Source organism: Lissotriton helveticus, chromosome 3_2 (assembly GCF_964261635.1).
Source record: "Lissotriton helveticus chromosome 3_2, aLisHel1.1, whole genome shotgun sequence".
In the NCBI taxonomy this organism is placed as follows: Eukaryota; Metazoa; Chordata; class Amphibia; order Caudata; family Salamandridae; genus Lissotriton; species Lissotriton helveticus.
Genome location: NC_136062.1, coordinates 454,074,956 through 454,102,307, shown reverse-complemented (window position 1 = coordinate 454,102,307; position 27,352 = coordinate 454,074,956). Strand labels below are relative to the sequence as shown.

The 27,352-nt window shown below is 47.4% G+C and overlaps 1 protein-coding gene across 2 annotated transcripts in view; it reads right to left on the bottom strand.

Moving 5' to 3' along the window:
- Positions 1-27,352, bottom strand: part of TSPAN18 (tetraspanin 18) — a 338,313-nt gene that overhangs the window by 50,336 nt on the left and 260,625 nt on the right. For both annotated transcript variants that reach the window (XM_078684359.1, XM_078684360.1), the window contains one exon: positions 12,608-12,698. The gene's annotated coding sequence lies outside the window, so the exon portion shown is untranslated. The remainder of the gene's footprint in view (positions 1-12,607; positions 12,699-27,352) is intronic.

The window sequence follows — 27,352 nt, the reverse complement described above, 5'->3', positions numbered from 1 at the left end:
AGCAGCGGCAGCAACAGCCTCTAAGAGCAGATCACAGCAGAGAGATAACCCCCCCCCCCAGACTTCGTTTATTGAAAGAGAAAACGTGTTTATCTACAAGAGCGATCCAACAGCCTCAACTAAGCCTTTTTTTGCAGTTGCAAAACTTGTGATCCAGCAAATCACAGAATTTGTGACTTGAAAAAGTCAGGTCACAATGTACCAGAGACACATGGGGGCAGAAATTGGTTTCTGAATCGCAATTGCAATTGTTTGTGAACTGGACACATGAGATGGAGTGGACAGAGGTACCTCTTCCGAGTCGCAATGGCATCCATGGTTTTTGACCACATTCCTGGTCAAAGCAAGTGGGAGGCATTCTCAAAGCGGAAGCCTCCATTTTGTAAATGCCAGCTGCAGTCCAGCAGAAGTGTTATCTAGCAAAATAAGTTCATTAATTGGTGCAAAAACAAAGACGGCGAGAGCTAAATGACGCAGAAAAAAACACTGATTTGATGCTTGATGCCTAGAATAAACAGCAATCCGGAGACCACCTCACCTGCGCTGCAGCACACACAGACCTTTTTAGCACCACTGCAGAGTTATTAGCCATGAGACGGTCTCTGCTCTATGTACAGACCCAACACCCTAGATTCAGGAAGAAACTCACGATTTTTACAGCCAAACATGCGTTAATTAGGCTTTTTCCTTACTGAAATTGTCCCCACTTCAGTACAAGTCAATGGGGACAATATTTCCCGTATTATTCTTTTTTTTATCTCCCTCTTTCTGCTTTGAAAACCCTGGCAGGCAGACCAGGACAGTGCATTGGCAAGCCATATGAACTCGCCTCCAGCCCATCACTGCTTCACCAGCCTTAGTGCCTTGCATCGGGTGTTAGACTAAGGCATGTCAGTGTGGAGGTCGGCATCACGCACTGAAATGCGGAGTCACGCATTTATGAAGCCTTCTCCAGTGTCACGCTCAGTGCCAGCTGGTAATCAGCACCACTTCGAGAAAGCAGGCAGCGCACAGTCAGCGCTGCTTGCTCAGACTTAGGGGTTGGACCAGCTGGCTTTAGGGGCTACAATGTACCAACTACACCCATAGTGGGCTGGCACCACATTCAGCTTTACTGACATCATGTGACAACACGAGCAGTGTCTGCATGACTGGCCCTGCACCCAATGTCCACTGACTGAGACTGACTGCGCACCAAGCTATAGGCGCCTTGCGGTACGAGGTGCGAGCGTGGGGCACAACAGTCTGTTCACATTTGGCAGTGGGCACTGCACATTGTTCTGCCGGCCCCCATGGCCAAAATGTGAGACGTCGTGTCCTGAACTGTGGCCGCTGCCTGCAGCCTGGCCCGTGCAAGGGGAGTCATCTCGGCGGGCTGCTGGCATCTTCAAAAGTCACAGTGAGACGTCAAGGTGCAACTAGCCTTGAGTCAGGGATGTTGATAGTAAACCCTGCCCACCCATACTAGACATGGTGTTGAAGCGGCCTAAAGATGGCAGCTGTGACGCAGACTGTGCACACCGAGGGCCTGCTAAAACTAATCCAGCACGGCGGCATTTAAATAAACAAAGCGCACTTATGAATGCTTTTTCCTGTACAGCCATGCCTATCACTGGCAGGCCCTTGATAGACTGTGCTGGAAACTGAGAAAGTGCAGCGCAGCCCTGGATGGCGATATAAAAAGAATGTAATTAAAATATTACGTACTCATTTCCTCAGTTAACTTCAGCCGCCCGGACAGGTTAATTTTGATAAATGTTGGTCAGTTATTGACTGAACAACCGTTCACCACAAGTCCTTTTTCAATCACCGGACACAGTTACAGTGCACTGTCACCAGAGTCACCATCATGGCCCGGGCGACAGAAGAGCTGAGAGTTAGCGCTACCCAGTGCAGCTTATGTTAGGCCTCAGACTCAGTGCAGCGCCTAGACACAGGCAGCAGCCCCTCTCTGCTGACACAGACCAAAGCCTGCATGCAACACCCATAACGGATCACCGTGCCATCTGCGGCCAGTGCTGAAGGTCAGACCCGGCCTCTCTCCAGCAATAACAAGCAAAGCAACACCGACGGCCCCTACTCCCACCTCCACCTGGCCCGAGTCTTGCTTGGCACAGGTGAGCTGAACACTGCGGGTGTGAATGGGGTTAAGACGGACTGGGAGGGGACAGGTTGGTTTTGGTGGATATGTATGGAGTTATAGTTCTAATGAATGCACTGAGTGGGGCAGGGGGTTCATATTTAGACGGGGATTCTATTGTACTGGGTAGTGCCAGGCTGATTTTGCTCTCAATAAAGTGTCACTCAGTGGTTGAAATGTCACACTGAAATGTTGAAAATGTCACACATAGCAATCCAAACCTTGGCCATGCTTCACAAGCACAGGTGGAGTGGGCCTTCTCCAGTTGTTCAACAACGACCACCCCCCCATCCCCTCCCCCTCACCCACCCACCCCTCTGCTCCCCCATTCTACCCCGTTCTCCTCTGGGCCCTGATGGCGCAGCCGTACTGCGCCATTACGCGCGCAGCGCGCGCCACTTTCTTGCCAGGCCCGCCCCGACGCAGCGGCCGCCTTTCCATCTCGCCTGAAGGCGCTTTCACGGCGGCCCGGTGTAATCCCGTCATTATTTGGGTTTTCTGTGCCCAGAAGCTGCCGCCTGCTTGAGACGTCGCCCTCCCTCCTGGGCGTCTTTGTCCAAAGGCACAACGGCCTCTCCGGCTGAAGCGGCCCCAGCGGGAGAGCTGTGCGCGCAAATGCGCCAAAGAGGCCGCCTCGCCTAAGTGCCCTTTTCAAGAGGCGCCCCCGCGGGCTGCATTCACTGCCCCCTCAAGCCGAGAGAAGCAAGGTCAACACAGAAGGTTTTTCCTTAAGCCAGACAGGGAGCGGTTTCCAAAAAGAAGGCCTTGCCGGAACGGCTTCAGGCGCCATTATTCTTTCACAGAAGTCTGGGAGAGTAAACACATAGCGCCTCGAAGAAAGACAAATGCACACAGCGACAGACTGCACAACAGCCTGGGATAGTATACATCCAGCTCCTTGAAGCAATACACGTGTACAGTGACAGGCCTCACAACAGCCTGGGAGAGTATACACCCAGCTCCTTGAAGCAAGCGACGTATATTGCGACAGCCCTCACAAACTGTCTGAGAGAGTAAACGCCTAGCTCCTAGAAGCAAGACACATGCACAAGCGACAGCTCTCACAAACTGTCTGAGAGAGTAAATGCCTAGCTCATAGAAGCTAGACACGTGCACACAGCGACAGCTCTCACAGACTGCCTGAGAGAGTATACGCCTAGCTCCTTGAAGCAAGACACGTGCACCAAGCGACAGCCCTCACAGACGGCCTGGGAGAGTTTACACCTAGCGCCTTGTAACAAGACACGTGCACACAGCGACAGCTCTCACAGACTGCCTGAGAGAGTATAAACCTAGCTCCTTAGCGCAAGACACGTGCACAGTGACAGCCCTCACAGACTGCCTGAGAGAGTATACGCCTAGCTCCTTGTAGCAAGACATGTGCACAAGCGACAGTTCTCACAGACTGCCTGAGAGAGTATACGCCTAGCTCCTTGTAGCAAGACACGTGCACACAGTGACATCTCTCACAGACTGCCTGAGAGTATACGCCTAGCTCCTTGAAGCAAGACACGTGCACCAAGCGACAGCTCTCGCAGACTGCCTGAGAGAGTATACGCCTAGCTCCTTGAAGCAAGACACATGCAAGCGACAGCTCTCACAGACGGCCTGGAAGTGTTTACACCTAGCTCCTTGAAGCAATAGACGTGCACACAGCGACAGCCCTCACAGACGCCTGGGAGAGTTTACACCCAGCTCCTTGAAGAAATAGACGTGCACACAGCGACAGCTCTCACAGACGGCCTGGGAGAGTATACGCCTAGCTCCTTCAAGCAAGACACGTGCACACAGCGACAGCTCTCACAGACGGCCTGGGAGAGTATACGCCTATCTCCTTGAAGCAATAGACGTGCACACAGCGACAGCTCTCACAGACGGCCTGAGAGAGTATACGCCTAGCTCCTTGAAGCAAGACAGGTGCACAAGCGACATCTCTCACAGACTGCCTGAGAGTATACGCCTAGCTCCTTGAAGCAAGACACGTGCACACAGCGACAGCTCTCGCAGACTGCCTGAGAGAGTATACGCCTAGCTCCTTGAAGCAAGACACGTGCAAGAGAAAGCTCTCACAAACGGCCTGGGAGAGTTTACACCTAGCTCCTTGTAGCAATAGACGTGCACACAGCGACAGCGACAGCTCTCACAGACTGCCTGGGAGAGAATACGCCTAGCTCCTTGTAGCAAGACACGTGCACAAGCGACAGCTCTCACAGACGCCTGAGAGAGTTTACACCTAGCTCCTTGAAGCAAGACACGTGCACAAGTGACAGCTCTCACAGACGGCCTGGGAGAGTATACGCCTAGCTCCTTCAAGCAAGACACGTGCACACAGCGACAGCTCTCACAGACGGCCTGGGAGAGTATACGCCTAGCTCCTTGAAGCAAGACACGTGCACACAGCGACAGCTCTCACAGACGGCCTGGGAGAGTATACGCCTAGCTCCTTGAAGCAAGACACGTGCACAAGCGACAGCTCTCCCAGACTGCCTGAGAGAGTATACGCCTAGCTCCTTGAAGCAAGACACGTGCACAAGCGACAGCTCTCTCAGACTGCCTGGGAGAGTATACGCCTAGCTCCTTGAAGCAATAGACGTGCACACAGCGACAGCCCTCACAGACGCCTGGGAGAGTTTACACCTAGCTCCTTGAAGCAATAGACGTGCACACAGCGACAGCTCTCACAGACGGCCTGGGAGAGTATACGCCTAGCTCCTTCAAGCAAGACACGTGCACACAGCGACAGCTCTCACAGACGGCCTGGGAGAGTATACGCCTAGCTCCTTGAAGCAATAGACGTGCACACAGTGACAGCTCTCACAGACGGCCTGAGAGAGTATACGCCTAGCTCCTTGAAGCAAGACACGTGCACACAGCAACAGCTCTCGCAGACTGCCTGAGAGAGTATACGCCTAGCTCCTTGAAGCAAGACACGTGCAAGCGACAGCTCTCACAGACAGCCTGGGAGAGTTTACACCTAGCTCCTTGAAGCAATAGACGTGCACACAGCGACAGCTCTCACAGACTGCCTGGGAGAGTATACGCCTAGCTCCTTGCTGCAAGACACGTGCACAAGCGACAGCTCTCACAGATGTCTGAGAGAGTTTACACCTAGCTCCTTGCAAACAGACACGTGCACAAGCGACAGCTCTCACAGACGGCCTGGGAGAGTATACGCCTAGCTCCTTGAAGCAAGACATGTGCACACAGCGACAGCTCTCACAGACGGCCTGGGAGAGTATACGCCTAGCTCCTTGAAGCAAGACACGTGCACAGTGACAGCCCTCACAGACTGCCTGGGAGAGTATACGCCTAGCTTCTTGAAGCAAGACACGTGCACAAGCGACAGCTCTCACAGACTGCCTGAGAGAATATACGCCTAGCTCCTTGAAGCAAGACACGTGCACACAGTGACAGCTCTCACAGACTGCCTGAGAGAATATACGCCTAGCTCCTTGAAGCAAGACACGTGCACACAGTGACAGCTCTCACAGACTACCTGGGAGAGTATACGCCTAGCTTCTTGAAGCAAGACACGTGCACAAGCGACAGCTCTCTCAGACTGCCTGGGAGAGTATACGCCTAGCTCCTTGAAGCAAGACACGTGCATCAAGGGACAGCTCTCACAGACGGCCTGAGAGAGTATACGCCTAGCTCCTTGAAGCAAGACACGTGCACACAGCAACAGCTCTCGCAGACTGCCTGAGAGAGTATACGCCTAGCTCCTTGAAGCAAGACACGTGCAAGCGACAGCTCTCACAGACAGCCTGGGAGAGTTTACACCTAGCTCCTTGAAGCAATAGACGTGCACACAGCGACAGCTCTCACAGACTGCCTGGGAGAGTATACGCCTAGCTCCTTGCTGCAAGACACGTGCACAAGCGACAGCTCTCACAGATGTCTGAGAGAGTTTACACCTAGCTCCTTGCAAACAGACACGTGCACAAGCGACAGCTCTCACAGACGGCCTGGGAGAGTATACGCCTAGCTCCTTCAAGAAAGATACGTGCACACAGCGACAGCTCTCACAGACGGCCTGGGAGAGTATACGCCTAGCTCCTTGAAGCAAGACATGTGCACACAGCGACAGCTCTCACAGACGGCCTGGGAGAGTATACGCCTAGCTCCTTGAAGCAAGACACGTGCACAGTGACAGCCCTCACAGACTGCCTGGGAGAGTATACGCCTAGCTTCTTGAAGCAAGACACGTGCACAAGCGACAGCTCTCACAGACTGCCTGAGAGAATATACGCCTAGCTCCTTGAAGCAAGACACGTGCACACAGTGACAGCTCTCACAGACTGCCTGAGAGAATATACGCCTAGCTCCTTGAAGCAAGACACGTGCACACAGTGACAGCTCTCACAGACTACCTGGGAGAGTATACGCCTAGCTTCTTGAAGCAAGACACGTGCACAAGCGACAGCTCTCTCAGACTGCCTGGGAGAGTATACGCCTAGCTCCTTGAAGCAAGACACGTGCACAAGCGACAGCTCTCCCAGACTGCCTGGGAGAGTATACGCCTAGCTCCTTGAAGCAAGACACGTGCATCAAGGGACAGCTCTCACAGACGGCCTGAGAGAGTATACGCCTAGCTCCTTGAAGCAAGACACGTGCACAGTGACAGCCCTAACACTGCACACAGATACCGACGTCAGACAGGGAGAAGGTTAACCAATCCATGCACCCAAACACTCCTACACACGGGTGAGCTCTTAACTTTGGACAATGTTTCCAAGTGTACATCTTACTTTAAATGTGAGATGTAGTCCTCGGCTCGCTCTGGCTGGTTCCTAATAATTATAACCGTTTTAACACAAAGCACAGATGGGGTAGCTTGGTGGGTGAATGCATTGGCTGCAGTTACGTCGAGGGAAAGAGCGGCACGTAGTCACTAGTTACAACGGGGTCCGGGTCGTTGATCCTGTATCGAGAGCCGGCTCCGTCCTGTGCTCCACATGCGCTTACAGATCGGGCGCAAACTCTGGCCAATGCAGGAAGTAGACCTCGCAATACATGGCCGGTAAAATCTGTCGCAAACGAAAAGTGTGCGCAAATCTAACCCCCTTCTCACATTCCCCGTTTATTGAAGGCGGGGCAGCCAGGGGGTGGAGTGCAGCACAGAATCCTGGCAAATTGAGCCCGGGTAGATACTGCACCCTGAAGCTATGGTAATTAGCAGGTGCGCGATTTGCATCAGTTATTTGCATTCGAATTGTAATCAGGGCTCCGTGATGGGCAATTGTAGGGCTTCAGTTAAGGTCTGGCTTCAGAGCAGGGGTAAAGCTCAGGTCATGACTGCTGACTGGACCACGACACAGGGCTGTAAGTGGGCCGGTCCTCGCCGGTGCTCAGACCCGGAAGTATTTATAAACAGACATCGAAGCGAGTCCTCGTCTGGCCCTATATGGATGTCCATACCATAAACGGCGAACACATTGATCGATTTCAGAATAAATGTAAAAGTCCTCCGTCAATTGGTTCCAGTGTATTTTCAGGTCCTGTGTATACACGTGGGTGCAACTCAGTTTAATCTGTGCATGATACAGGAATAGTATACTACACACACACACACAAAAAATACAGAACACAACATCCTGGAAATAGCTACCACTTTTTTCATCCGACTTATAGCCGTGCTATTAAAATTAGTAACGGCACCTTCTGCTAGTTACTGTTCTTAGAAATATCAGAAGCATCGTAAGAAACACTATATACAATTTTTTTTTATTTTTACCTGTTGGTACAGCCTTACATATTGTGCAGCTGTACGAAAACATATGTTGTCATTCGGGGGCATATGTATCAAAATCCGTGTTTGCGATTCTCAAATAGCGATTTTTGGGGAATCGCTATTTGAGAATCTCAAAACGGGATGTATTAAAAAAAAAAATCGCAAATATTTAGCGATTTCTTAGTATTCCTTAATTGCGATTAGCAAATTGCGAAATCGCAATTAAGGAATACTTCCCATTCATTCCTATGGGCCAGGAGGCCCATAGGAATGAATGGGTAGTCATTCTCAATTTGCAATTCGCAATTTGAGAATCGCAAATTGCGAATAATTTCAAGGGTGTCATAAGTACACCATGATGCACCCCTGAAATGAGCATGTGTTCGCATACTGTGCACATACATGCCCTAAGGGCATGTATGTGTGCCACATGGCACTTTGAAAAATGCCAAAAAGTGCATTTTTCAAAGAAATCGCAAATTACCACCAACTTGAAGTTGGTGGTAATTTGTGAATTCTTAAAGAGAAATCGCACAACTTGGGTGCTTGATACATAGCATTTAAGGAATCACAATTTGTGATTCCTTAAATGCTTATGCAAAATTAAGGAATCGCAGACTTTGCGATTCCTTAATATTGCGATGCGATTTTGCACATACATCGCGTTTTACGAATTTTTAGTCGCAAACGCTGTTTTTTGCGATTCGCAGCGTTTGCGACTAAAAATGTGTTTGATACATGTGCCCCTTAATACTTAAAGTCCTCTTGTTTAGGCTTTGAGCAGATCGCGGCGCCAAGTACTGTGGCGGGACAGGTGAGTGAAAGCTGTGCAGAACCAGAAGCAGGGTGTGCTTGGCTCAGCAACTTAAGACAATATCTACTTTGGAGTCCATGGAAATTATTTTGCGTTTCCAGATCCAGACTGTTGTCCGTGGGAATATTCACAAGGCGAACAATTTGCAGCTATAAGTATCCTTTAAAAAACAGGATGTCAGTGTTTGCTCGCACATGCATAGTACTACGTGCACTGATATATTACATAATCAAATCTGGTTATTGTTTTTGTATTGACCTGAAGTGTTCCTCAGCCTGAACATGTATCTATGTTTTATGATTCCTGTAGGTCTAGAAGCCATTTTATTTGGGGTAGTACATCTGTGCATTTCTGCCTCTCATAGTAAAGCGTGGCCTCACTTTCCATATTGGCAAACAGAAGTGTGATTTGATAAAAATAATAAATTCAGCAGTTTGTTTGTGTGTCTTTATCTTCATTTCAAGGACTTCTCACATTCCCCCTCTCACCCCCCCATAGGACCTTGCCTCCTGCTTATTACATGGTTTTGTTTAAGTGATAGTTTCTGTCACTGTTATGCTCCAAAGACTTATATTGAGATAATAGGTATATGCAATGTCCAAAATTGCATGTATTTTAGCATCACATGCTCCAACTGGCTTTTTGATCGAGAACTCTGGTAGGTTGAAATGACAATTGCTACCTTATTATTGGCTGTGCCGCTTGCTCTTTTTGCGATGTTCTACTTTTAGACCTCCTGACGTGTAGTGTCACTGAAATGGATACTGACTTTTCCCAACGTCCCATTAATAACCCCATGAGCGTTAAGTCTGCAGATTTCTGATGTACGTGGATCTTTAGACAATAGGCACGTTTTTGTTAACAAAATGTCTACCTATTGACCCATGACTGGCCACCAGTTGGGTTTCTTCAACCTATTCCTAGCGCCAGTGATCCTAACATGTCCCTCGAGCACAAATCGACGACGTAGCAACTTAGCTCAATCGGTGGTTTCAGTAAGTCACCTCTAACTTACAGTTTCCCTTCCAAGGATAATTCGTCATCACTGATTTTACTGTGATGCTGCTGCACAATGTTTTTTCTCTTGGTCGCCCCCTATACAAGGATTTGTGTATCCTCATTCAACCTTTCATCCTCCCTTGCGGCCTGAAGCCACTCCTTTTCCATGATTAAATCATTCGCTGTACCACTTCTACATCCAACTATGACTCGCCTCCCATTATCGTCACCCCTTGGTCTTTGTCTGAGCGAGATTGTCAAAAAGAGCACAATAAAATTATTGTATTTTTTTAATATAAGTATTTTTACTGAACAGTTGTTGACCGCAAAGAATGTGTGTTTGTAAGAAGGAAACATTCTCATGCATTCCTGGACCAGCTACTTACAAAGCTTGTACAAGCGGCACAAGCCAGTTAACATATGTTATCAACAGTTAGCAATAAATAAAAGCTGCGGTGCAAAATTCTGGTTCATTATACGCCATATCGATGTCCATCCCAGCTATGAGTAGCATATTGACCCTCCCACGGTCCTCAAATCCTCTCTTCCACTGCGGTTACCGCCATGGCAAGGAAAACAATCACACATACGGGGTGCAACAATCAGGAAGGGGACAGGGAGGCTGGCTTCAGAATGATTGTATCATGACTGTTTAACAATGAACGCATACTTCTTGAACTCACAAGCTAACTGTACCGCCCTAGCAAAGACTATTGATTCCACCACCCATGTGGATGACAACAAGAGGCTTGTGATCTGTGCTAATCTTTAACTGTATGCCCCATAGACAGGTTTGAAACGTCTGTACTGCCCAGACTATTTCAGTGAAAGGATGGTCGCGTGTCCCCTCAGCCAAACCATTCCTAACCCAACTTGACTCACATCAGTAGTCACTGCTGGTTCTAACCCCTCATCAAGAGACTAAAATGCAGATGCAACTTGTGAAGCCATTAACCTCCTTCGAATAGGTCTCCGTACTATGTATGCGATAGAACGCATGCCATTCTAACGTGGTTGTTACAATGACAGTGCTGTTACATTGCAAACCACTACAACGCAAGTTGTTACAACGACTTGCTGTAGGGGGCGCACTGTACTTAAGAATGGTATTATTTACTATTCCTACTCCACATTTACCAACAGCAGGAAAGGTGTTGGATTGTGCATCCTACACCTTGTGCCCCCTATCGCAAGTTGTTGCAACAACTTGCGATGTAATGGTTTGCGTTATTACAACGCGGTCGTTGTAACAACCGCGTTGTAATGGTATGCCATCTATTGCATGCGATCTGGACGTTGTTTCCCACCTCCTTCACAGTTTGGCCCCACACAAGCTCTACACCAGTCTTCATCAACCTTCGCTGAGGCTAAACCTTCTTGGAGTGGACATCCATGAATTTTTAATTAGAATTCGCTTATTTCTCTGGAACACAATCAATTCTTCAGTGTATTAGGAGAAGGTGTTTCTTTAAAAACAGTGGATGTGAGCCTTGTGCTCTCACTTCAATAACCCTGTCCAATCAAACTACTTCATTTCTCCCTTCATAAACAGACACTTATCTTGCTGGAACAACCAAACACAAGATTCAGTTATTTGCAGCATATACTAACTTGCTACACTCTTGCACATTAGAAGAAAAAATAAGCACATCCTCCTGGAATATACGCACAGCACTCAGTCTTTTGAACAACCCTCAGTAGTACTTGGAAGCTAAACTTAGCCTGAAGGGCATGAGACAAAAATGGACTGCCTTTTCACGTGAAACAAAAGCAGGGAGTGGGTGAAAACGCTTGCGCAGTAGGCTGAGGTGAAATCGAAGGTCGTAAAAAACTTTGCTCTGCTCTGGGTCATAACCAACTCATAAAAATGGTTTCAATTTGGCAATATATCCACTCATATTTCAAAACGACGTACCAACGATCCTTAGGCCAAAGGAAAAACAGCACAGCCAGGCACCAATGAGCTTGTAAGTCTTTTTTATTTATATAATTCCACCAGCAGTGCAGACAAGAGACCAACACGTTTCGGCCATAGCCTTCAACAGGCCATTGCAGTTCAGTGGCATAGGGCTACACATAATTTATGGTTCTACATTCTTTCTAACTTTCACAACGGGGGATAACCATTGGAGAACATTCACTGGTTCTATAACACGTCTCCAACATCATTCCGTCAGCATTTCATGGACATCTAGTTGGATACCCTTAAGCAAACCTATTTCCAATCCGAAAACACTTCTGTACTAAGGTAGAATTGAAATACGTTGAACATTGGCCTTGTAGGGGATGGGTTTTAACATGGGGAAATGGAGAAAACGATTCAAGTGCAAATGCACCTCTGCTAGCAATATACATATTTAAATACACTCCATGTAACTTCACATATGTGTGAATGTATACAGTTGTTAGTACCTCTAGAAAGATTGGACTTCAACAAATGTTTTGAGAATGTAAAAAAAAAAAAAAAATTACTTCAAGCATACGTCTCAGTCTTTGGTAGTATTTCTTTTTGATATGAGTGGTGATCAAAGGTTATACAACGGAGCAATGAAAGTAGAAAATGAGGTACAGAAGGGCGAGGTGGAGAGACCCCATCAGCAAGGGAGAGGATTCTGCTTTAGGTGTTCTATGAAAGCTGGAGAGAAGTGTGGGGCAATCTATCTGTGCAGTAGATGACCGGCTACCCTTTTGCACAGGGTGTATTGTTCGTTATACAAGCACACGTATGTTGCCACTATGCGAGCACAGAAAAGCGTGCACTTATAGAAACAGTGAATATGGTGCACTATACAGACACGTGGAGTACCGCATGCCACAAACATACAGGGATCATTGTGCCCTACACAACCACAAGGCTTCCGTTTGGTACAATATAAATAGAGGAATTACCACATATCATAAGGCTGGAATATACTGTGCTTACCTGTTTAAAAGAGGTCTCTGGTGCCAGCTCACCGTGCAATGACTTCACCCTCTGTGCACCCCCTCAGAGGCTGGGCCAGCACCTCCTGAGCCTGGAAGAACAAACAGATGATAAACTGCAGAAGTGCTAAGTGCTACACCATCACACATTAACAAAAACAAGTGATGCTATGCACATTTCGGCGGGTGTACATTACTGCTCATTAATCTGTGGTGGGAGTAGGGGGTGACAAGGTGCGGGGAAGAAATGTGAGTTGTGGCCTGTGCACTACTCTCAGTGATTGCTCGGTTAAATGTGGCTGTTTTAGTTGTCAGGGTGCTTGTGAGCAACTGGTGTGACATTTGTTTCTGCCATTGTTTGTTCAGTTATCATGCGAGTGCTCTAGCTGTCAGAATGGATGTGAGGTACCCGTTTGTGACATGTGATTCCCCCAGAGATTGACTGGTTAAGTCCAGCTGCTCTTGTCCAATGTTTGGGTGTCCACTTCACCTCTAAGTCCTGTCAATCACTCCTGTAGCCATGCGCCCAGTTGCAGAGCGTTACTTGCACAGTACAGGTGTGCTGCGTGTCAGTGGGCTGCAGTGTTTCAGCAGCTGCACACACTGCAAGGCACCGGAACTTATTAATAACCATATTATTATCCGTAACAATTCGAACCCCACCACAAGCACGTCGGAATCATCTTAAGGCCACATCCCACATAATATAAACGCTTTACATTCAAACACTGATACACGCCTGGCTTTTTCCATTTTACTATTTGCCATTTAGTTGAAGTACACAGATGCTGCTCGCGTAGTCATGGTTACATTGGCACCAATCAAATTACAATAAAACATGTCACTCGCAGAGTCTCATAAAACATCCCAAAAAGTGTAAAAACATTAAATCTCTGTCAAATGTTTGATCTGTCTTTCAGACTGTTTTATATCCCTGTCTTGGTTTCGAGTATATAACGTGGCCTTTGGTTCCACCCCTTTCAACCATTGGCTGTCTTAGAGAAGCCTCTTTCAGCCATTGCTTGAGTCTGTCAGTCATGTTTTGGCTCCGCCCTTCAGAGGAGCACTCGACTGTCATTGGTGAGGTCGCTACACATCGGAATCTAAACCCAGTTGATTCCTGTTTTCCCTCTGTGAGGAGGGGTGTCCAACTGGCGGCCAAGAGGGGGACCTGCTCACCTGTGCCACAGGCAGTGGGGAATTAGATCTCCCGGAAGGGGATTTGGCAGATGACCCACCCTAGGCAACTACGTTTGGTAGCGCATGATAGGAGTACGACATACACAGTACATATATGTCAGCACATATACAATACTTTAGCAAGATGCTGGAATGGCATATTCTTTTCACTGTGTAGTAATGCTAATTTCATATGCTTCTCCCGATTAGTCTTTCCAGCGCATATATTTAATACAAGGATCACAATGCTGCAATAAACACTGAAAAACCAGCTTGTGCATTTCTTGTATATCTCTCTGGGTATGCACGAGTGACTGAGCGAAAGGGTTCTAGATCTGTTGCCACGACCCCTGGGGAGTCGGGATTGTCATGTTCTAAGGTTGCAATGATCCATTGCCTACCTATCTAGGTCTAGGGGTACTTATGCTCAGCAGGACTATACTATACGAGGTGACAAGTTCATAGGTCCTGCTGCCAGGGCTTTAAATGGGCCGGCCCCAGCGGGTGCTCAGCACCGGCAGCTCTAAAAAGCAGGTGCCGAGAAGGATGCCTATCGGGCTCCCCATTTTGCCCTCACCCTCAGGGTGGAACAAAATCTTAACTCTGTAGCTGGACCACCCTTAACTGCCTTTGATGTAACTTCAAAGAGACTGGTTATAGTTCTTTCAGTCTCATCATTTCAGAACTCAAGCATTTTCAATATTATATAACAGGAAGCCACAGTTGTTGCTTATTTATTTACTGCAACTAACAACCATTGACAACGCCAATAGCTCTGGCTTGTTGTAGATGTAATGTTACTAGTTGTAATATATATCCAGATGACAGAAACAGTAAAATACCAGTCGGGTGACACACTCTGCTAAGCAGAGATATTTTGCTTATATGTCTTTAAGCCACGCCCTTAATTATATCGGCTACGCCCCTTTGAGAGACCGCCTAGTTTTTTCATTCCACTAAAGTCCTGCCTACTGCTGCCAGAGCGTCCTACAGTAACCCCTTATTTGTCAGTGCCTGGACTCATCACTACCAGGTTGGGTATGACTTATTATGACCGACATGGCCGGGCCAAGACGGCCCATCACAGCCTTCTGACCGCCCCCACCCCACTCTGTCCAACACTCCAAGCACTTGAATGACGTGACAAAGAGTACTGATTATCACGGATCGATCAACAGGCTAGGATAACATCACAGGGCGCATACCAGACTGAGGCAACCTCAAGCACTGGCTGAATCTACGATTGATAAGAATTTATATATATGAAAGATGTCGACAAGGTCACATCACCTGGAAACATTCGGTTTACACCAACAACTGGTTCGATTGCATCTATCCTTAAAACAGACTACTTGATCCCCCCTCACCCTCATGGCAGCTCGGCTTATAACCTAAACTATTTTCTTTTTCGCAGGCCTAATTTTCTTCTAATTATCTGCGTTATGATTAACCGTTTTAGCGAATCATTTCATTCGAATTTAACCCGTTGGCTGCTGCCGTCGGCCAACGGTCGTCGCGAGCACTACCTTGGTAGCGCTGCGCACGTCCGTTGGCCAACGCGGCCCCACCCGTTTTTCAAACGCTCAGCACTGGAGCAGAACGTTCGTAGCAGCCAACGGGATAATGTAATTCGAACCGAATTACTGCAGTCATCACTGTCAACCATGTGGCTAATGGAGAGCCAAGGTAGCCCTTGGACTTTGTCCATTTCACTTTAGCATTGATATTGAGGACACAATATGTATTATAGTAAATAACTGACCACTGCCTTCCTAAAGTGTTCCTATATCTCCTAAATTCTGCTGATGCCTCAAAATAAGAAAGAAGAGAAGGAGAAAGGGGGAACGTAGGGACAGAGGGAATCCTAAGAGGAAGAGATGGTCTAGTAGAAGGAAAAGTAGACGGAAAGGAAGAAGGGATAGAGGGAACATGGAAAATTGAGTGAGGACCCAAAATAAGAAGAGTAGAAATGAGAAGGGATGAAGGAATGAGGAAGGAAAATAAAGAGATGAAAGGAATTAAGTAATGAGCTCTGGCAGAATTATAGCTCAAGAAGGAAAGCATAGTTAGGAAAGGTGAGGGGAAAAAAGGGTTTGTAGGAAGAGGTGGTTACAATAAAGAAGATCAGAAGAATCAAGAAAGTGCAGAGATAATGAAAGGAAAGAATAGATAGCAAAGTCAGATTGAAGGACAGTAGATGAAAATGGAAGGTATGATGAGAGAAAGAATACAAAATGAAAGATTGTGAAAAAGGGAAAATAAAATGGAAGATATGATCATAGACTGTAGGATGGAATATGGAGCTAGACAAAAGATAATAGGAGAAAATTGGATACAAGACAGGAAAGAAAGATGGACAGATCTGGAGAATGGACAAACATGATTGAAGATAGGGTGGAAGAAAGAAAAACAAAATTCAAAGAGTGGAATGAGAAAGGAAATCAAAATGGCAGGTGGGACAGGATAGCGTAAAAGGATGAAAGAGAAATAGAGAGAGCAGAGCAGGATGGAAGATGGGAGAAAGGACAACAGGATGCAATACAGGACAGGAGAAAAGAAAACCAGTTGGAATATGGGACAGGAGAACAGAAACGAGATGGAAAATAAGATAAGAGAAAGGGAAAAAGATTGAAGGCAGGACAGGACATAGGAAAATAAGCTACAAGACAATGTGGAACAAATGAAAATAAGACTGGAGATAGGATGGGAAAAAGGAAAACAAGATAGAAGGTATGATGCCTGAAAAGAAAACTGATGTAGGATAAAGTGAAAGGAAGGGAGACAAGACAGGGGGATATGTATGGGGAGAAAGATGCAATAAAACATAAAGGGGCAAAGGAATGGGTAATAGAAGATAATTGATTAAAGAAACACTATAGAAGGAAAGGTAGCACAGAAGGAAAGGTAGCGCTACCGTTGCAGTCCCACCTGTTGTCTCACTGAAGTAGGGAGGACTCTCTGAACACTCACACGTCATTCACTGCTTTTCTCTCCAAATGACAGCAAGGATTTGATGTACATCTACTGACCCGACTCCCATCAAGCTTTGTGTATGTAAGAGTACTCTGCGCTCTGACTCGCAAAGCTTTCAGGCGTACGCACAAAAATTCAAGAGTAAGCCACTGCCACATCTGGAGTTAGCTGCACATACTCATATAAAAACTGAGCCCTTAATATTAAAGTTTTCCTTCCTATAGATAACGTGTTGACCACAAGTAATCAGACCTCCAAGCTGATGATATTAAATTCTACCAGTCGATCACCAAAAAGCAAACGTTTAGCAGACCCTAGAAACCTGGATGTGGACTTTAGGGCCCGATTAAGAGTCTGGTGGTCCGAGGATCGCCAGTATCGTGGAGAAGCAGCGGTGGTAGTCCAGGCACCTCCACACCAGCGTTCCCAGAGCACTTTTAGAACTTGGATGGTTGGACCACAATTACACCACCACAACCGCCAGGGATCTCTGTGGCGGTCTTGAGGCCGTGATATGCTTGGCGCTACCGTTGCAGTCCCACCAAGATTATTACAAGTTTCCTCTCTGCTATGGTTTTCAAGGCGGTTACTACAGCATGAAAACCGTGACGGATAAGAAACAAAGGTAGCCCTACAGGGCCGCTTTGTGCCTCAGGGCAATGGGGTGCATGCATGGGGGGAACATGCTGTGCTACCTGCGAGCTTGCACCCCAGTACCTGGCCGGCATGGACTGCACCAGTCCATACGGTGCAGGTACTGTCTTTGACAGTCCCACTACGATGGCTATAGGCACCACTGTGGGACCACTATAGAAACGTCCACCAGTGATAAAAAAAAGTCTGAATCTGGCAGGGGGTGTGCACACAGGTTTGGCGGCGCAGGAGTGGGCTGCCGGCGTGGCGGACCTCCTCCCGCACCACCAAACTCGTAGTCAGGCCCTTAGTGTAATATCCCTCTCGACTCGATCTCAAACCAAAAGGGTAACTTTTCAGTATTGGATTTTCCTTCACCTTCTCCCCTGTGTTCATTCCTCCACTCAGATATGGTCAGTCAATCGCATCAAGGAGCCAGGTCAACGCACAGAATCGCTTGATTAAAAGACAAAAAGGATTCTTACATTATATTTGACCACTACCTTCTCCAAGTAATCATCCTTTTCATCGCTACACAATAGTACCACACAAAACATACTGCCTAGGACTGAAACCTTCTGACTCATCTATGGTAACTCACTTTCTTGTCCAGCTTAACATATTATCCCTACTCTAGAAATGATCCAGCGACCGTGCCTCAGCTAGACTGGTGGCCTTGGGGACTCAATCTCGCAGAGTTTGAAGCCTCTTTGCCATATCCTTGTAGCACCCAAACTGTCCTCAAGTGAACTATTAGGAGCGCCGATAATAGTTCGGGAACAAAAAACAAGTTACTTTCTTTCTGTTACAAACTTGATGGCAAATACATGGCGGGTACTCATCTTGTGAATTTTTCCCAGGATCCAGCAATTTTAAAGCAGTACTCCTTCGTACGGATAGGTGTCATCCTGCAGCTCCACACCAATGTTATCCGCTCTGGAACTGTCAAGGGAAGTCATGTATAGGCAACACCAATAAGTGCTGATGTCGGTTGACTTTTTGTCTACGCCCTTAAACAGACAGCCCGTCAGCACATTAGCATGACCAGTGTGCAGGTCTCTGAATTGGGACCTTTTAACATGGAAAAGAGTTCAGTTCACAGAACAGGGAGGCGGGGCAGTCAATGAGGAATACCCAGACATCCATCAGAAAGATGGCTACCAAGAGGTAAGTAACTTGTTCTTCTGATGGATACTTCTAACCGCAGGTGCAGGTTCCTTACTTGTGAGAATAGACACCAGGCCAGCACTGCCTCTTGTGAAGGGTCACAAACAGCCAGGGGAAGGTGAGCAGACTGTGTTCTCACTTATGACGTCAAACAGGCAAGTGAATGTAAGCATCTTGTGTTCTGGTTTGATTGCAAATGGCGTATTGTAAACAGCGCTCTATTACATCATAATCAGCTAGGGAAATCTGAACACACTGGGTTCTTATTTATGACATCAGAAACAGTCGTTGAACAGTATAAGTGGTTTCTCTTTTTGTGATTTCACAAACAGTTGCAACGTAAACAGGTTGTGCTCTCGTTCTCTGACGTCATAGGCTATGAAATGTAAACGTGTGTTCTATTTCCACCGCAAACAGTGGAATGTAAACAGCACTCTCTATTACATCACAACCAGATAGTGGAATGTGAACAGAGTATGTTCTCATTTATGACGTCATTCACAGTCAATGAAATGCAAACATGACATGTACACTTGCTATTACATCACAAGTTCAATGTAAACTGATAACGCTCCTTATCGAATATAACTCGACAATGTCCCAAATCCGTGACATCACAAACAGCCGCAGAGAGGAAATAACCACTTTTAAACGCCAGAATGCAGTTTAAGTTAGCAAAATATTAGTAGTTTCAAGACTGCCAGAACTTGAAACGTATTTCGGAAAATGCTCTCATATCTGGAGATCAGCCGGGCTTGGCATGGGAACAGGACGAGTCAGGCTACGGAAGTGATGTCACAGTCTGTGACGTCTCTCCAGGAATCGAAAAAAAGCAAACACGGAATTCAAACATTTCTCAAAGATGGGATGTTAACTAAATAATAAATCGCAAAATCATGATATCGTGAAATAATACAAAAGTAAACAGAACAACCGAAGAGGGGCCCTTTAAAAGCACCCTTCAGTGCCACCTAAACCCATGGCCCTTTCTGACCTGCCACCGAGCCCAGTGATGCGCCCCGCGCCGCTGCCAGTCACTCCGGCTGGAGGGGGCATGGAAGGGGTGCCCTCCGTACCCAGAGAAAACTTCTTCCCCGCCGCGGCGTCCCCGGCTCGTCTGGCGCCTCCTGCCTCCGGCGCTGGGTCTGCGCGGGCAGAGCGGGCGGCGGGGCGAAGGATGCTGCCGTAATCCATTCCAAAATATGCCGGTCCGTCGCCCTGGCAACACGGCCAGCCAAGAGCCCAGGAATTTGAAACGCTATAATGCATCCGAGGATGGAGCGCCGTGGCATAAGGGCTGGAGGGGCCGGGGAGCCAGGTGTCTGGGAGAGCGGCGGGCATCCTTGGGTGCCCTCACCTGTACGCGCCACCTGAGCCCCTTCACCATCCTGCAGGCAGACTCCAGCCAAGGACGGTGGCCGGGTACAGCCGAGCGGACTCTGCACAGCCAGTGGGAAGAGCTGGGTACCAGCAGCTCGAAGCACCTGCCACGCCTGGCAATAATGAGGGCTGAAGAGTCCAGGACTCAACGACGACGTTTGGTTACACAAAGGAACAAAATGCATAACTAACTACAAAACATCTCAATCTGTAAGTAAAAGGCAAACAAAATAAGGAAGAAGAGAAATAAAAAGTAAACAATAAGGAAAATAGAAATAAGTAGTTGTATATTTATTTAACTTAGACAATAAACTTCTTTGGAGCGAACCTCATTCCATTAGACTTGTAGGGCCAGCTCTGGTGTCCGTTCCAGGAAGCGCGGAAGGGATGCTGCCTTCAAAATTCTGCATTGAAGCTTTCTTAGAAGGTCCATGCTCCAAATCCGACAGTTCTCAAGTTCATCCGCATCATGTTCGTCCTTTGTGATTTTAAAAGGTTTAGAAAGTGTAGCCGGCCTTTTACCCATCCTCACAGGTGTTTTGACCTGTGGAGAAGTGTGGCTCAATGGTTAGAGCGGCAGACCCTGATGCAGAGGTCTGGCCCGGGACCAGTCTTGGGTGCAATAATTCCCTTGGACCTGATAATTCTCGCCTCGGTGCCTATTCTAATCATGGGTCCCACTCTGCAACTCTGGGCAATAGCTTGCTTAACCTCCACAACGACCACTACAACACTGGGATGCCTGGCTTCACCCTGGGGGTGCCCAGGAGTGGACACTTCACAGGGAAAAGCCAGGAAGGGTTCCACAGCGGTATGCGTACAAGCGCCTTGCTGCCCTTGCGGTGATACGTGCGCTATACAAGTACTACTACATTTACACTTACATTTTGTAGTAATTCACCAACCCGCCAACGTACACCGATTGATAGGCGTATATATCCCCATCTCCCTGTGAGCAGATCTTTCGACCATTCCTCAATGCGTCAATAGCTCAATATACTCTTGATGCAGTCGGACTCTGCACCATTTAAGTTGGGTTTAGATGGAGCTTGAAGGACATCTCCACAACAGCAGGCAGCCGGCCAGTCCACCCACCACGGCGCAGATCAGCACCGTCCAGCCTCGACTGGGAACCTTCTTCTATCAACCAAACAATCTTCGCTTCTATGGGACAACGTTGCGGTTCTACCCTAACTAAACAAAATAGGCCTGCGGAAATATACATCATGAGCTATACACCATGGCAAATGTCTCAAAGTCATTGCCCGACTACACTGCATTAACACCATCTGCAGGAAAGAGCCTCGTTTGACATGGTCAGCCCCCGCTTTTTGCCTGATGTGATTTCGAATCAAAGTGCACCGAGGCCCTTCCAAACAGGTCCCAGTGCCAGAGCTCTTTCCTAAAACTGTACCACAAATGTCACAACTTCAGCAACCCCTGCAAGTCCCTAGTAAATGGTACCCCTGACACCAAGGGGACTGGGACTGAAGAGGGTCGTCTGGGGATGCAGCACTAATAGTGCCACCCGAGACCCCTCACCAAGACCATGCAAACTGCCACTGCCGGCTGCGTGTCTTGGTGAAGAGAAAACCGAAGAGTTGACATCACACTCATCCCTGTGTGCCGTGTTCATAGACACTGCATGAGGTGCAGGTAAGCCATGCTCGACTGGAGGCCTTACTGCCCTAAGGCAGGGTGCACTATATCACATGTGATCGTATCTGCCTGAGCAGATATGACCCTACAATATCCAAGTCCATTCTTGGATATTTTAAGTGCACAAGGACGCCGCAGGGAGTACACAGGCTGGACATCCGCTATTACGAGTTCTCCAGCACCATGATGGCCTCACTGTGCCCAGGGATGTTTGGTACCAAGCGTCTCGTTTTAATAAATTCACACTGATGCCAGTTTCGAATTTAGTAATGAATGCACACAGAGGGCACCTTAAAGTGCCCTCTGAAAACCTACCAAACACTGGTGTGGTCTCTGACTAGTCTTAGCCACCCTGCCACCCCCAGACATGTTTCTGACCTCATGAGGTGAGAGCCAGCCCTCTGAGAGGCCCGGAACAATGCCTGCTCTGGTCGGTGGTGCTGCAACCTTGCCCCAGACCAGAATGGCATTCCAAGACAGAATGCATCAAAGGTGATGCCACCTTTGAAATGCAACCCAAGCATCTACAGTTAGTGGAAGATGCGAATCCCCCCATCCTACTCCACTTTTGACGGAAGAACAGGGAGGAAAATTAGTTAGATTAGGAGGTGTGACCACATTCAGCCAGCAACTCTCATAAGGTGTGGCAGGTGATGTGGACCCCACTTTTTCAATTCCTCCATCTTGGGATGGAGGGAATTAGCCTATCAGCATCCTCCCACAGGCAAGTTGATGCTCCTTCCACAGTGCAGTCTCAGCAGAGAGCCCTCTGATAGTCGTCCGGCTGTGCCGATGCATGGATCTTCTCGTGATGCTGCTGTGCCCAGTCAGATATACCGGACGTGGGTCTCCAAATGATAGGAGACAAGAGCCTCGTTCAGGTGCGGTGAGATGCACTTATCCATTCACAGGTTATACCAGACTGAGGGTCTGATAGAGATCTTAGCAGACGGGTCGATGGATATCCCGTCTGCCGATTTATAAATCCAATAGGATAAGTGGGATTTATATTTCGGTGGGCGGGATACCCGTCACTGCTGCGACGGAGTAACCCGTCCGCCAAGATCTGAATCAGGCCCTGAGTGAGACCAAGGAAGAAGAGATTGTTTTCAAGGCAGAGCAGGTAGGCATGAAAAGTGAGGTCCACCAGGCAGCGAACATACCGAGTGGAAGTTAAGAAATGCCAGGATAGAAATAAGGTAGGTGTGTGTGCGCAAGCTAATACAAATGAGAGCAGGCAGCTTATTTTAGAGGAACCTGCAGCACTTCTGCTATTCCAACAGCCTCAACAAACCCTTCCCTGTCAGCCATACCTTTACTTCAGCCCCTGGCCTCCACTCTGTATCTCCAGAGTGGAGTGGTGTGGCTCACTGGTTAGAGGCGGCAGACCGGAAACAGAAGTCGGCCCGGGACCAGGGTTCGATTCCCGACGTGGCAGGGTCGTGGACCAGGGTCAGCGGACTCGATAATTCTCGCCTCGGTGCCTACTCTATCCAGAGGTCCTACTCGCCAGCTCTGGGCATTAGCTTGCCTAATCTCCAGAACGGCCCCATCAACGCCGGGGATGCCTGGCTCCGCCTTGAGGATTCCCAGCAGGGACTATCCCACAGGGAAAGCCAGGACAGGTTCCCCAGCGGTATACAGCGCCGGGACGCCCCTTTGCTGGGGCAGCTGTGAGCTTTACAAGTATACACATTACATTACATTACATTACATTGTCCCATCACACTAGGCTCAGCAGCTTGCCAGCTGTGCTGACTCAGATACCAGCAGGTTCATCCCATGTAGCCTGCACTGCCTCCTGTACAGCCAGCACAACAAGTGTAGATTCCGTACTGTTGTCAGTACCAGCACTATATGTCGATCAACTAGCACCTGTACCTTAGGTGATTCATTTCAAGAAAAAAAGAGAGGAACCCAACAACCAAAGGAGCAGGATACCAGAAAAGACCTAGGTCAGTAAAAAAAACCTTTGGGTCAATCCACACTTACCACATCACGCTTACACATGGAACCTCAAATCACCAATGTGATAACAGCGGACCAAGAGACAATTTAATCACAAAATAACTCTAGTATAGAAGATACGTGTATATTTACTATTGATTAAACTTGTATGTAAATATGGGTGTACATCACAAAACACACATTTTATATTTAAAAATATTTATATAAACCCTATCTGGGCTACATATAGCAATAAAATCACAAAAAAGTAAATTAAAAATGGCAATGGCCTGATCACACTTTTAAAAATCATATACTACTAAAAGAAAATGGGAAACCAGGTAGGAAAGATGATTCCAGATCACAGGAAAGTGCTACTTAATCAGAAATAAATCAATTGTAATCATCTCAAACATTATTTCATAATACATATCTAATACAGTTGTTCATAAAGATTTAAAGTTGACTTTTCTTCTCATTGCATCTCTACGTGTTTCGGAGGGAGGAGGGGCTAAAGGGGGGATAACCTCCCCCTACATGGGCACACAAGGGATAAGAGTTAGTTAAAGGAGTAGATTCTCGTGCCAGCTCCCCTTGTGACAGTCTCCTATCCATCTTGCACGCAGCTCACTACCCTCTGCTGCCTGTCTACCTGCTGCCGTCTGTGCCTCCTCTGCTCATTTATCTGCACGCTATCTTGTCTTTACTGTTTGTTTTACTGCTTTCTGTTTTGTCTTTCCTTCTCATTTTACTGTCCTCTGTTTTGACTTTCTGCTCGTTGTCTGCCATTTACTTTGCCTTTTCTTCTCGTTTTCTGACCTTTACTTTGCCTTTTCTGCTCGTTAATTCTTGCCACCTAGTACCCTGGCCTCTCCCATGACCTACCTAATGGAGTCGTACCAGCTCTCCCCTGTGATGGTACTTCTGTCCAGCTTGCCCACAGTCTGCTAGCCTCTGCTGCCTGGCTATCTGCTGCCCTCTGTTTGTGTCTACTCTGCTTGTTTATTGATCTGTTTGTGCTTGTTTCTTGCTCTGTTTGTGCCTCCTCTGCTTGTTTCTTTTTCTGTTTGTGTCCCCCCTGCTCGTTTTTCTGCCCCCTCTTCTGCCTTTTTCTGCCCTATTTTGCCTTTCTGCTCATTTTACTGCCCTCTATTTTGCCCTTTCTGCCCGTTTTCTGCACTTTACTTTGTCTTTTCTACTTGTTTCTTCCCTGTTCCCACCTTTTCCCTCCTCCCACCACCCATCGCCCCATCCTCTCTGGGGGTGCGAACCCCACCTTGTGCCAGTCCCCCCTGCAACAGTTTCCTGCCCAGTTTACCCACAGTCTGCCACCCTCTGCTGTCTGTCTACCGGATCCCCTCAGTGTGCGCCTCCTCTGCTCTCTCTTCTGCCCGTTTCTCTGCCCTCTACCCTCGTTTCTATGACGGAGACGTCGCATCCACAGTGCCCAGGGGTGACAGTGATGCGCTGTATAAAATGCTGATTGATTGAACATAGAGGGAAGGGTCGATATTTGGATGATATTCCTGGAGACTGTACAGATGTTTGGAGGGAGTTCATAATTGCACCTTTGTAGAAGACATCATTCAGAATAAGAGTCACTCTATTTTATTTCTTATGGTTTTATTTTCAAAGCACTGTACTTGCCCAAATGTTATGGCTCGGCTGTGATGTTTAGTTTCCAAGGTTACATTTGGGTAGCATAGATTACTCTAGGGTTGAATCTACCAGTTTGCTAAATTAGATTAGTTGAGACACAGTCGACCCATGTTTCGCTCTTGCAAGTCACTACATGTAGCTTTTCCTGTTAAAGAAAAAACACACAATGATCCCCAGCTAAAGGTACTGCTGGTGTTATTAAAAAGCTAAGAAACTTGATCACACCCTACCCTAAATACCCCTGAATCTCCTTGATTTGAAGACAAATTTTGCCTCTTAAGACAGCGGCCACCAAATTGAGGACTATAATTGCACCAATTTGTTCAGTTCCAGAACAAATATGTACTTGCAGACAAGGCCTCTTTGAGAAGAAGAGTTTGCCTTATTCGGGGTAAACCACTCACCGAAGAGACCAAAACCTTGAACCAAGCCTTCTCTTCGTTTCTCTCAAGGTTCTGGGACCCGGCGCCTGACCAAACTCCTGCACTTCAACCCTCAACTTCTGGAAAGAACTGAAGACTGATGTCATCAAACCTATTTGTGACACCTTCTTCATAGGATGTTTTTTCCATGTGATATGATACTCAACACATGAGGCATGGACCCACTCTACAAATCTCTGTGTAAAGATATGATTGGGATATCCATACTTGACTTATGTTTGACGCCCCATCCGCCATCTTTAACTGGTCCCCAAAATAATTCACAGCAGTGATGCATGCTCTCGCTCTACAACCGTGAACCGAGTAACTGGGTCTACATCTCGAACAGTGTTGCTCAAATCAAGCAGATGTTGGCCATGTATTGCTACCCCGGTACGAATAATTACTAAAGGGATTTTTATAGTAAAGCTACCCTCTTTATACAAGCATCTGTTCTGTAGAAGTAGGTTTTTCTCTTAGTAAGTTGGAACCCTTTAAAAGTAGCCTAGTCCAGCTGCCCTGGAGAGTGGCTATAATTACTGCGCTCTGTGTATAAAACCTGCCTTTGACGCGCGCGGTTGTGGTACAATACCACTCAGGCCCTGCTGAGAGTGCATCTACTCTGGAATTGGTTTCTCACTGTTCTCTGTCCCTGTGCACCATGGCAACAAATTCACTTCTATTTTTTGAACAACCTAATTCATGAAGTTCCTTGCAAACAGCAAACAGCCAAGGCCGAAGAACGACAATCCGCCGTATCGGCCTCGCGAGGTGCGGGCACAGGTGATGGGGATGATTCACGAAATTATGGAAACGCCTTACCCTTGTTAACAGACCAAGACACATGGAGCAAAGAAGCTTTGCAATCTGTGGCTCCCCTTGGTAGGGGAGGAGGGCATCTTTGTGGCACGAATGTAATATGTACCGCGGAGAAGCCAGCTGCAGATGTGTTTTTGTGGCGCGTCAATACCTCATGGGGGTATCTTGTAAAAGGCCAAGTGGATCTAGGGGATAATTCTGTGGTCTAGTGGTAGGGTTGCTGTCTAGTGAGAGAGAGGTGTGGTCTACTGAAGGGGTGAGGTCTAGAGGAAAGGATGAGGTGTAGAGGAAGTTATGTGGTCTAGAGGAATGGAATGTGGTCTATGAAAGAGGTGACGTCGCTGGATAGCCTTAGCAAAGGTGAAGTAAGGGGATTTACAGTCAGATTGTGACAAAGGTGAGATCTGGTTGAAGGGGTCTACTAGTGACAGGGGCGTTGTTTTACTGATGTGGTCTGGTAGAAGGGGGTGTTGTCTAACGCTACGTAAACTGGTTTAGTAGCAGCTGCAAGGTCTTATGGAAACACAGTGGTCTAGGTGGAAGGGTATTGTCTAGTGGAAGAGGTATGCCTTCATGGAAGTGAACTGGTCTAATGAAAGTGATGTGGCCTGGTGGTGGGAGCGTGGTTTAGTGCAAGAGGTGTGGTCTAATGACTGGGGGTGTGGCCTAGTTGAAGGGGTGTGTCCTACTAGAATGTGAATTGGTTTTATGGAAAGGGCGTGGCCTATTGAAAGGAGTATGATGTGGCAGGAGATGTATGGCCAAATGGAATAAAAGTGATTTCGTGATGTGTCATGTCCTAACGAGATGTGAAGTGGTCGAAGAGAAAGAGTGCGATCTAGTGTTGGGTGGTCCAGTGGAAGGAATGTTGTCTAATCACTGGGCTGTAGTCTAGTCGACAGAGTGTG